Raw genomic sequence first — 13,207 nt, forward strand, 5'->3', positions numbered from 1 at the left:
GCTTGTCAACCAGGGGCGAGCCGGCCTGTGACAGCGGACAAACATGACTAGTCGTGCAGGGATAGCCTCGTTCTAACACCACGGGTTGCTTAGAATCGACAAAATGAAAGAACTATCGATCTGATCAAACCGATCCATCTATGTGACAAATATTTCCTCAGCTTATTCTTTCTGGGCGGCACACACATAACGAGGGACTGGATAAATAAAATGAGTCTTTCGGTAGTTAAGATGCTGTATTTTCGTCAAAAACGACAAGGCATGTAGTTGAGGAAATACGGCTCAGAAACTTTTCTAACTTTTACAAGTGACATGCAATTAAATTGAATTAAAAGACACTTACAAACTAGACAGAGCTAAAGCTTTGATTTTTGTCATGACGAGCTGGCAAACACAGAACTGTTTGAAAGAAGGTGAATCATTATTTTGTAGTACGTGTTTTAACGTGATAAATGCGCGTGAGCATAGGTTTTATCAACTTTTGCAGACAGATTTGCCTTTTGTCCTTTTTTCGATATATTGTCAAGGTTTTTTAAAATGTTAACTGATATAGTCATTCTAAAAATGTCTTTGGCTTGTCAAAATTTTGTGTGAGAAGTGACAAAATCTAGAACAAAAAAAGCACGGCAGCCATGATTCACGAATGATGACATCTATTTTTCCTTTTCATTGATTGGAGACAGGTTCAAACCGTTTTAATGCAAGTATGGTGCATCATTCTTAGCCCTTCCCCTCCTATGCCCCCCCCCCCCGAGAAAAAAAAAATACACAGAATAGAATACACATAAACACACACAATAGTACATAAAAAAAAAAGATGATCACCGTATAGTTATTAATCCTGACAGGCGACCGGTATAGTCTTTCCCGCGGGGTGTCTCCCGAAGGATGCGAGCTGTCACCGCTCCTCATTTGCTCCATCCCACCTCCTCATCATTTTGTTCATTCTTTCTGAATGAGAAGCACTCCCACCTCCCCAGACAGGGTAAGGAGAGGGGGACAAGACAACAGAATCGAGTGTGAGTGTGTGTATGTATGTGTGTGTGTGCGTTTGTGTATGTTGGTGTGTGCGTGTCTGTGAAATCGTCCTATTACTTGTCACTCCCGCTGACTACGGACACACACGCTTTTTTTTTCAAATAATCTTAATTCACTTCTATTCAAATAATACCAATAACATCAATACACTTTCGTATTACTGCACAACACAACAGATTTAGATACATTTTATTTTTCAATATGACAGGTAACATTGACAGTAGTACAGCACACACACACACACACACACACACACACACACACACACACACACACACACACTAACATTAGTTATTCATGAGGTGCATGAAGTTGCGCAGATGTAGAAGACTGCGAAGAAAAACGAGAGTTTTGTATACCAGACACGATTAACTGTTGTTGTTTTCTGTTGTTACTGCTTTCGTTGTTCCGCACAGCGATATGGGGCGATGAATTTCCAGTTTCAGCATTTTTGCATTCCTGCATGGCGGACACTGTTACACCAAGGAGGTACAATGTAGGGGTCTAGGGCAATTACCCCCTGGGCAATTACCCCGGACCCTTCCCCTGGCCCTAATCCTAATCCTAATCCTGAACCTAATCCAAACCCTAACCCAAAGTCCTAACCCTAAACCTAACCCTAACCCTAATCTTTACTCTAACCCTACCACTAACAAGTATTTAGCCGGGGGGAAATTGCCCTCTGGGGGTAATTGCCCGGATACGCAATGTTTGTCCTAGTATCTCCTTGGTCACACTCTGTGGCGTTCGTAACGAGATCACTCAATGTTGCGAAATTCTGGGTCTTTCTCAGAAACAATAATGAGTAAGGATGAGAACAACTGCCCCAACAGAGATTAACATTTTCTTCCGCATCCGACGAGCTTGTAACATTGTCCTTTTTGGTGCGTTTCTGTGTATAACAGCACAAACAGTAACCCCTCCCATTTCTAGCGTGCTGAACCCTGTTAAAAAAAAACACCCACAGTGGAAGTCCATTAAGAAAACATAACATTTCATGTTTTCTCCATTTCCGTCCCTGACTATGAACCTTCCCATTACTCTATATATTATTTCCTTTCCTTTCGACCCACCTCTGGATTGGGAGTGCTAATCATCCGTTACAGAACGACGGAGACGTACGTGTGCTGGTATTCGAGTTCGCCGCGGTTCGCGCCCGAAGTCCTACCCACCACTGACTGATGTGTTGATGTTCGTCGGAGACCCATGGGCTTTTCCCTTGCGTCAATAAGCAACTTGCTTGTTTTCAACCCGGCGGGATTATTAATATCTTTCGGATGTTATTCTCGCGGGCTTTTCCTTTCCTCCTCGCATCCATTTTTTCTCCTGTTTTCCCCTTGCTTGCCAATTTTTACCAGTCGATCATACCTTCTTTTCACCTGTCGTCAGTTCATCATCTTTCCTGTATTGTTTGCTAGTTGAATCCGTCTAAAACAAATCGAAAACTGAACAGTGCCCTGGAGGGCTTTGCTTCGTGTACACACGGGCCTACGGTTCGCACGATGATGAACGACAAGTTCTGAACAAGACTGACGACTTCTCTCTCTCTCTCTCTTTTCTGCTTTTCGCGTTTACATAAATAAAGATGATGTTTTCAGGATAGCGAAATTCAGTGTAACTTTTAATGATGTCAAGGGGAATTACGCAGCATCAATTCGAAATTAGCAGACATGACGACCCTGAATTGAGCCAGAATCATCCTTCCATAGTATCTCTTTGTTGTTGTTGTTTTTTCGTCATTGTTTGATATCCCAGAGATAACAGACTATCGACAGGCGAGAATGAGGTCGCCAGAGAACGAACTCCTCAAACAGGCAAGTCTAGTGCTATTGGACGTGCAATGAGGTTACCTCATAAGTTATGTCTCCAGAAATTTGAATGAAATCATGAATGAGATCACCTTAAAATCTTCTCAAAGGCACCCAGGGAGGTAGGAATATGAATTAATTTAACATAAGTTTGGTTTGAAAGTTCTTTTTTTTTTCTTCTTCAAAAGACAGAGTTGTACCTTTTGAGGTCAAGGGAAAGCCTTTGAATTTTAAAGGTACAGTTTACCTTTGGGAGCAGGGATTTAAAAAAAGATATTCCAGTTATTACATTTGATGTACATGTATAGGTAAGTTTGTTTTTTTAATAAAGCCTAAAATACGGAGATATCACTATTTTTCTCACTAAACCATAACTGTAGACGGTTTACTTATAGAAACAATTTTATTATAACTATTATTCACATTTTGTACGTTTTACAATACTTAACATTGATTATACTGATTATCTTTTTTTACACTGGTTGTTTCTATCCCTGACACATATTTCAGTACTATTTTGAAGCACGAAAGCTGGGTTTTTGTTTCATCTGCTAACGGTAAACAATGCCTTTAAACACGATAGTGGTGTACGATATTCGTCAAGCCCGTTCACCTGTTTCTATTCTGCCATTATTGCTCATATACTCTGACTGTTTATTTCATAGTTTGTCTTTTACCGAGTGGAAATCGAGGACGAGATATCAACGGTGAATGCGAAGACAATAATTCAACTTTGGTGGCAACACAAATATCTGATGTTGAAAGAAATGAAAGAAAACAAACAGGATAAGTGAGGTAAAGATGGAGGGGAGGGAGGGGAGGGAGGGGAGGGGGCAAAGGGGGAGATGGAGAAAGGAATGAGTGAGTCAGGGGGGAGAAAGTGAGCTGGAGAAAGAGATGAATGAAAGGAGGGAGGGAGGGAGAGAATGATAGAAGAAATGACTTCAATGACTCAAGGTCAATGTAAAAATTGTGCTGGGTTCATATTCCACATAGTAAATGTCAGCTTATCAATCAGTTCGCATTGCAATTAAGTGATAAGAAATATGCTGGCGCAATGTATACCACGAAATGATAAAGTAGCCAATGTCATAACCTTAAGTGATAGATATGTGCCATGAACTCTTTGCACTCGCGTTGAAACAAGAGATAATAATATTCCGATGCTGATAGAGTTACATTGATGAGTCCTGATAAAGAGGACATGTTTTTCAGTAGCTTTACTCGATTTCGTTCACAATAATCTATGACTTTCGCTTCACCGAAGTCGTCTTTCGCTGTGGTTGTCAACAATCTTTTTATGAGGAAAACTTAGAATAACCCTAAATTGAGGACAGAGAGAAGAATCAGGGGTAAACGTTCAGATATTCAATGAGGCAAAATGGATGTCTGTATCTGACAACCACTTTGACTATTGACGTGGTTAAATGCTACAATCAAAACAGAAAAACATAAGACTAACGAAAGGAAAATTCAATGAGTGGCTTAGAGAAGGTGTAAGCAAAGATAATGGGAAAATTTTTCCCTTAAAGTTCGTATCACGGGATACAGTACTGAAGCTACTCATGATTAATTTGCTCATTACTATCGAAAACTTTATGTGCCAAAGAGCCATGACACTTTAAGTTGGCGGTGTGGACAGGGCTTTTCAGTTCTCATTCTTTCATTCATTCATTCATTCATTCCTTCCTTCATTCCTTCATTCATTCATTCACTCATTAATTTTTGAATCTCAAACAAAAACATACAAATATGATTGTTTTACAGGAAATAAATGCACAATGTGCACTAACTGAACAAACTTTACAACTAAACAATTGATAAGGAGGAGAGAATTGAGTATGATTATAAAAATGCTGGAAATAGGGATCAATCATTAAGAAGCAATGGATGTGGGATGCATTCCCCCCACCATAATAAGCTGATGGTTAGGCTTATGGTGAATATGACAATATGACACTAATAATTATGATAACAACAGTATAAAGTATGATTATGCTGCTGCTGATGTCAATAATACTGATAGCCATGATGTTATAATAATGATGAAATGGTAATAATAATGATAATAATAACTGAAAAGAGTTTTAATAGTGACATTCAAAAGCACAAAAAGCAAAAAGAGAAGATGAATAAGAAACAGAACAGGAAGATTAAGAAACCTTGAGCTTATTTGATTCTAGAAGCGCATTTTTCGTTGCAAATGAAAAATAAAGACCATAAATTATAAACAGCAAATAAACAAGATTGCTATCTTTTGTATTTTTTGTTCAGTCTGATGATTTAGGCATGCCGAAAGCTGAAAGGAAAACACCTGAGTGAGTTCTTAGGCACTTCGGACAAAGCGACGGGGAGAAAAGAAGTTGCAATCAAAACGATACAGGCAAGGGGCTCAGTATGCGTTAAAAGACGTCCGAGCCAAAACGATATCAAAACGGGGAGCTTTTAGAATTGATGTAAGATACGGGGAAAAACAAATATGAGTGTAAACAAAGCGGGCGCCCTTTTGCCAGCCTGCCAGCTATCGAGAATACCACTGACTGAGTTTGATGATATCTTAATACTAATATCCAAACTGCATTTTACAAAAGGTGCTGAATAGATAAAAGTCATGCTTTTATCCCGGTACAGTTTCTTTTCTTTTCCATGCTATGACCCCTTTATTCTAATTTCTCGGAGTCATTTTTGCATGAAGAAATGTGCAATCTCTTCAACTACAACTGTACTTCTCATAGGCACAATTTCAAAACACTTCAAGAGCACTCTTTAGCAATCTCATCACATCATCTCAGAGTTTACCTCCGGTTTTTACGTCTCATTCAAAGCGCATTTAGGCCAATGTTTCATTCCGTTTATTGCCAAGCCTTCGGCAATTCTGTAATTCTGAGCTAGATCGGACAAAGAAAAAGAGGGGAATCTGAAACATGTCACTTTCATGTCCATGGGCTGTTATAGAGTACCATTTGAACGCAGTAATAGTCTGTCAGATAAAAGAGCGTACGTACTTTTTCATGCTTAATTTTTCAGATAAATCACTGCGATAAAACACAGCAGCATAACAAGCGATAAACATAACCACGGCTAATTAAGTTTCAGTGATACTCAGGAATATTTTAGAACACGCGAACCTTTAGTCTGATTGTCTACTATCCGAGTCCTAATTTCTCGCCAGATAAAATTAACAGAATGATGAAAATAATGCCGATATCCCGTCGCGATTATTTTTCGTCCAGGATTTCTAGTCACGATATCTTTTCGGGTGATCATCCTGCAATCGTCGCATGTATCCTCGGGTATGGAACGGAGCCCGCAGAGCAGCCGTGTACGAATTTCGGTACGTACAAATACATACATGGCTGACATGGACCCCTGAGCGTTTTTATGAAGAGAAACTCAACAAGTCAGTCTCTCTCCCCAACCAACTGACATCGCAGACGGACGCATAGCACGAATGATACCAGGTCGCTAGGATGCTTCGATGCTGTTTGTATGTTGGCACGGACTTGGCTGATCCAAGAGGGGGAAAAGGGAGCGGGGCTGGAGGGGAGGGGGGTGAGAGAAAGAATGTCAGGTTAGCTATACACAGCACGATGGAACATGAGTACATTGCTAATGATTTTGACAAGGACACAGGGGGAGTGCAAAGAGAAAGAGAGAGAAAGAAGGAGAGATGAAAGAAGAAAGGAGAGGAAGAGGAGTGGATAAGAAAAGAGGAGGAATGTCCTGTTAATGTCAAGAAAGAAAGTTTGTCGTCATTGATTGATCAGAAAGGAGGAGATTTACTTCAATTAACACCAAAACACAAGACTCTTTCCCATTTCATTCATATATCTTATCAAAGCAATAGGCCTTGATGCGATATACGTAATTATATAATGTGTGTGTGCGTGTGTGCGTGTGTGCGTGTGTGTTTGTGTGTGCTAGCCAGAAATTTGAAAGGAAAGAAAATTGTAATTGTTGTCCAGAGACTGCAAATGCAGAAACTTGCGGCGACTTGTTATGTCAAGATCAAATCTATACCCGATGTGATAGCCAAGTTTCCTACTTGACAATGCGGAAAGTCAGATTGCCAGTTATATAAGCACAATTTGGATGAAATTTTATCAGCGTCTATAGAATTGCCCGTATATGAAAACGTTTAAACTGGAGATACTGTGTTTACATTTCGCTCGAAAGTAAAGGAGAATGAAATTGGATGAATCAAATGGAGAATCAAAATTTTGCGCGAAAATGAAATAAAAGAACTCCTTGGCCTTCTCGAAAGCATTTCTTCCGAAGAAGAACGGAGGAAATTTCTAAAAGGCCTCCGACACAAAACTCATTTTCTATTAGAATGCAAGAACCTATATTTTCGAGAGACAATCACCAGCTTATATCGACATATACCACCTTTGTTTACATACCTGCCTACCAGAATTTGACTAGGAACTCCAGAATTCTGACATATTCACACCAAAAAGTAGACCAAAAAAAAAAAAAAACAACAACAACAGCAACAATTGAAGGGCAAACTTGGAAGTTGCAAACGATACGAAAAGAAACAGTAAATGCATAACATGGAACGTGTAATAACAATGTGTGGGGCACTTAGTATAAATGTATTTCTTTTCAAATATTCATCCTTTTACTTCGGGTAATGACGAGAGAATAAACACATTTCTCGTCATATTCTGACGAAAATATACTTCCTCGTCATTTTCCCCCCTATAATAGATGCATATCATGGGCTGATACAGAGTCTTGCTACTCTGATATTTCTGGACCCTGTAAAAATCAAGGTTTGGATAAATAATAGATATTCTATTACCAAGAAGAAAGGGCGTTTTGAACCAGCGAAGCACATGAATACGAAAAGGTTTCTAAAATCACATGAGATGCAGTCGAGAGCTGGAAGCAGGGGAGAGATTGAAGCTATCGAGGGGTACTACCATGGAGCTGCTTAGTAGCTCCATGGTACTACTGTAGTAATGTTGGTTCACAAGTTCAGAGGAGGGCAAAACTCGCAAGGAATGTGGTATGACGAGGGTGTGTGTGGACCACTCGACGAGATCGCTAGTGCAGGCGTTTCTTCATTCGAATTATGAGGATGTTCGATGATGTAGGAGCGCGGGGCGGCTTGTTAGTTGACAAGTACGTGTTGACTTAAGCGATGAATTCCACATAAATTGACTGGTAATATACAGCCATCTGACGAATAGAGAGATACCCTTCAACCATGGTGCTACAGCAATGGAGCTACACCACACTACTACTACTACCACTGCTATTATTATTATTATTATTATTATTATTATTATTATTATTATTATTATTATTATTATTATTATTATTATTATTATCATTATTATTGCTGTTGTTATTATTATCATTATTATTGTTATTATTATTATTATCATTACAATTACTATATTAGTACTACTACGACTACTACTATTACTACTACAGTGTACATGTACTATTGTATTATTATATACACTATTACTTCTTCAACTAGGCCTACTAACGTGACTAAAGTTAGTAGTAGTAATATGGAGAATGAATAGTAGTATATTATTCATTCTCGTACTTTGATTTCAGCTACTACACTACCGCAATCACTAGTTACCGTGAATAGTATTGTTTTTATTTTGTTCTCTTTTAATTGTTTTATCTTTCTCCTTCCTCTTCGTGTCTCCTCATATCGAGTAATGACCTCTCCGCATTTCTTCCCCTCCTCCTCCTCTTTAAACCCTTCCCCTCCTCCTCTTTATCTACCTCGACCTTCCTTCTCCGTCATCATCTTCTTATAACTTCAGAGGAAGTCCATGTCGTTGACATGTATGTTCGTTTTTATCTGTGTTCCGCCCTCTCTTGACCCTTTGTCTTATTCTTTCACTCTCTCCTACAGTTAGTTCTCATCCCACTTCTTCCCAAACACACACACACACACACACACACACACACACACACACACACACACACACACACACACACACACACACACACACACACACACACACACACACACACACACACACACACACACACACTCACTCACTCAAGGTATGAATTATGGTTGGAGTGAATTGGCTCGTTGCAACTACTGACCGACTTAATTCCCTTCCTGTTAGTGATGTTTTGTTTCTTTTCCTATATTAAATGCACTCGCACGCTGCTGCAGTGTTTAATGTCCCCATTATCGAAACTGACATTTTCATGTCACACAGCATTCTGCTGACGTACGGGCAAATACTCCGTGTGAGTGCGTGTGTGTAATTGTGTGTTCATAATAATGTGGGCATGTGTGTCCATGTGCTCGTACATTATTGTGCTGTCGTTTACTTGTTATCATCAACCTCGATAGTTCAACGTACAGAGCGATAATACAACTACAAATAAATTGTTACATCACCAAAATGTATCATCAGGACATAATTGGGCATTTGACTTGCCGATGGAGCTTAGACATCAACCCTGCTGGTATATGAGATAAATGAAATGCAGCTCCATTTTTCGGTGGCATCTCGACAGTATTAGTGTTCTGTTATTATTTTTTGTAGCGCCATGGTATCACTAACAATTTCGGATGCAATGTGGGGCTTTCGATCAGAATGGAATGGTGTGGTCGCTTTTACGAGCAAGTGACTTTCGATGATTCTTGTTGCTGTCTGTTCTTGGTCATTAAAGGACAAGTTCACCTTCATAGACATGTGGGTTGAGTGAATGCAGCAATATTAGTAGAACACATCAGTGAGAGTTTGAGCAAAATCGGACAATCCGTTAAAAAGTTATGAATTTTTAAAGTTTCTGCTCAGTCACGGCTGGACGAAAAGACTGCTATAGCTTGTGATGTCACATGAGTACAACGATATAAAGAAAGAATAAAGAAATTTCAACATATTTCCATTTTCCTCCAATAAGAAAAGAACACTCGACTTCTCTCTTTCAGAAGGCAGGGGGAATAATATTACCCTTAACATACGTCAGTAGCAAGTCGAAGAACTGTGCACTTTATTCAAAAAGTTTTGTGAAATTCTCTTTTTATTCTCGTTATACAGTTGTACGCATGTGACATCATATACTGTAGTAGTCTTCTCTTCCAGCAGTGACTGCGCAGATACTTAAAATATTCATAACTTTTGAACGGATTGTCCAATTTTCCTCAAACTTTCACTGATGTGTTCAACTAATATTGCTGCATTCTCTCATTCCTTATGTATAGGAAGGTGGACTTGTCCTTTAACTTCCCTTGACCACACTCTATCAGGTAGGTGGGCGTGTCCCGTCCTAAAGCTTTCTCTCCCTACTTTGACGATTACTGGCGCATCCATTCAGAACAATGTACAGTGAATTTCCACTCCTTTCCGTGTACGTAATGTAATTCGCAAAATGCTTTCAAAGAAAAGTAACAACCGTCACCTTTAGATCCCTACATAATATGCAAATTAGTGATGACGCCACGGTCACCCGAGACGCTAATTTGCTCACAAGCGAATCTACACAAAAGAAGGGATTATGATTTTTCAAATTGTTCTGTTGTTTCATCGGTTAAACAATGATGGCCATGATGGTTAGGGCGTCACAGATGCTGAAGACTAAGTTTTCAGCACAAGAAAAAAAAAAAAACACACAACAAAAACCCCAAAACCTGAATGATCAATGACGTCAGTCTGACATTGACGTTGACAATCCCATTTAATTTGATCATGTCACTGCTGTTGATATTCATGCACACAATAATTATGAATGCATGTTTCACCTCAACAGTATATCGAACTCTACGTCTGATTTTACTGAAACGTGGCCCATTTTGTTTCTTTGACTTTTAATCGACTCACGCATATCGCCTTGAACGTGGGATACATGGATATTCACTTTAAAAGTCGAAGCTACAATCGAAGTTCTCTGCCTTGAGCTCAGGAACGCGGCGGTATAGATACAGTTTTCCCATCAGTCATGGCAGTAGTCCATAAAGTGATGTTGACATATGTGACTTACAAAGATGTTTGACGTGTCACTGAGGAAACTTTAGTAGTGTATGAAAAAGAGTGGCCAATTTGCCAAGCTTTCTTCGACTATACGACCGCCATCCAGCCCAACTAAATATAGCGGTGGACTCTTTCCACATTGACATTGATAACATACCATCTCGTCAAAGAGATATGTTTCTGGTAGAATAAAGAAGTAGGTTCTACATTTCTATTTCTGAAACGAACTGGCAAAGGTATAATCCGCGCATTCCTGGTGGTACACAGGATCATCGTTGCATTTTTAGTTTAAGCATGAGGATGAAATCGTCTTCCGCTTCTGGAACCACGGATGGAGGCCACTTTTACCTGAATATCTTTAGCGTTTAATACTCAGTGATAGTGGACATCTCCATGCAAGTCATGATGAAATAGTAGCAATGTTTACATTGTTAGTGTATGCTCAAAATGTATAGGCTCCTATCTATGACACTTTTTATACGTTGCATTGTTGTACAGTCACCTTGAACACTCACTGCGAAATGCATAACCTGTAACTTTGTTCTTATGGCACTCCAGTAAGCACACTAAATATCTTTCACGACGTCATAACCCTTGTCCTTTGTCAATTCTCCGCGCTCCACTAACTTAATGCAAGCTCAAGAGTTTTCAATTATCACACGTGTTTCTAATATGAATCTTGCCGTCTGGAGAACATCATTTCGCGAACCAAAGTTAGTCTTTAACGAAAGACACTCGTTCACTTCACCGCTCATATCAGCAGATACCACTCAAACAAGTTTTTATGATGATGTCTTACTATGGCATGACTGTTAAACAACAACAGCTCCCTCTACGTTGTTGGGAGCCTTAAAAATATTGTTCCTGAGGGAACGAGCATCCGTGTAACAACGGATGCACATGATCCTGCGAGATCTCGCGAGACACTTTGATCTCGCCGCATGATGTATTCATGAAGACTTGTGTGACATTTAGCAGCGACCTCCTGAAAAGAGAATGAAATTTATGATTGCGTCTTGGTTTCCACCCTTTATATTCATTACGCGCACGTGTGGCAACTTGGGACTAATAACACAGGTAGCATTGCACTACGTACTAAGTATTGTACAATGCATTTGAAAATCTCTCTTCTTTTCCCTTATAAGCCCCGTCCCTCAAAAAATAAACAAACAAACAAAACTCTCGCACACAGCATAAAAAAACTAAACTAAACTAGACTAGACTAAACTAAACTAAACTAAACTAAACTAAACTAAACTAAACTAAACTAAACTAAACTAAAAAGACACATTTCTGTGGTTCGGTGTTGAATCTTATGATTGGTGGGGGGTTTAGTCATTGCTATTTTTCACAGGGGAAAGTGACAAATCATCTTTCTCATATGATAATTATGAGCATGTATTGTTCATGCATAATAGTTGTTTCGATTGCAAAATTTTCAACAGCCTTTTAACTACTGAATTGAAAAAATAATAATTCTTCAATCGGCAACACAATTTCTGGAGTTTAAGTTCATGTTTCTCTCTCCAATGGGCGGTGTTTGTTTTTGTTTTTTTGTGGTAAATATGCAGATATTATGACTTTACCCAGTTCCATCCATACTTTCTCCAATATAACAACATATGCAGTGGAATTCAGAGGGGCCAATAATATTAGTGATGACAAAATTACAATTTCTATATCAAATCTACACAGGATTATATGAGTTAAAGAATTGCAGAGCAATATGTCCCGCCGATTCTTATCCTGGTATTGGTACTTGTAACAATCACTAGTACCCATTCCCATGCATTTAACGTTGCCCGTTCGTTAAACAATATTCCATCGCACTATCGTAATAGCATTAACACCACATCAATGACGTATCCAATAGACGACGATACTTTGAAATCCTGACAGCATACATAACATGCATAACGCATTCTTTCTCAACCATAGCAAGGGTGGAACCGGTCAACGAAAAATTGAATATTACGTTCTGAGGCGGCTGCATTTTGTCTTCTGCCAGACTAAGCCTTACAAAAACAGCACAAATAATGTTGTTCATTATCTGGTCCCGTCGACTTTAGCTCTCTAGCTCTTCTAGAATCTTAAACCGAAAGAAAGAACAAAACCCGACAACAATCCAAACGAGAATGTTTGTCACTTTGCTTATTTTTCATAAACTCCAGTCTCGAATGGGACTCGGGGAAAAGAAATATACACCGTCACCTGAGTACGGATACACACAAACACAGACATTCAACTTTGAGAATGCCCTGCTCTGACTTACGAGCTTCCCTCTGAATTCGAAGAAAAATCTAGGAACAGTATGAATAACTATTTTTCCATCACTGCAGGTCTTGTCTATTACCATGGAAACAGACATAGTGCCGTCTGCTTATTCGGAAGAAT

Source organism: Diadema antillarum, unplaced genomic scaffold, assembly GCF_040938485.1.
Source record: "Diadema antillarum isolate AM-2024a unplaced genomic scaffold, OU_Dant_1.0 seq00000906_RagTag, whole genome shotgun sequence".
Taxonomy (NCBI): domain Eukaryota; kingdom Metazoa; phylum Echinodermata; class Echinoidea; order Diadematoida; family Diadematidae; genus Diadema; species Diadema antillarum.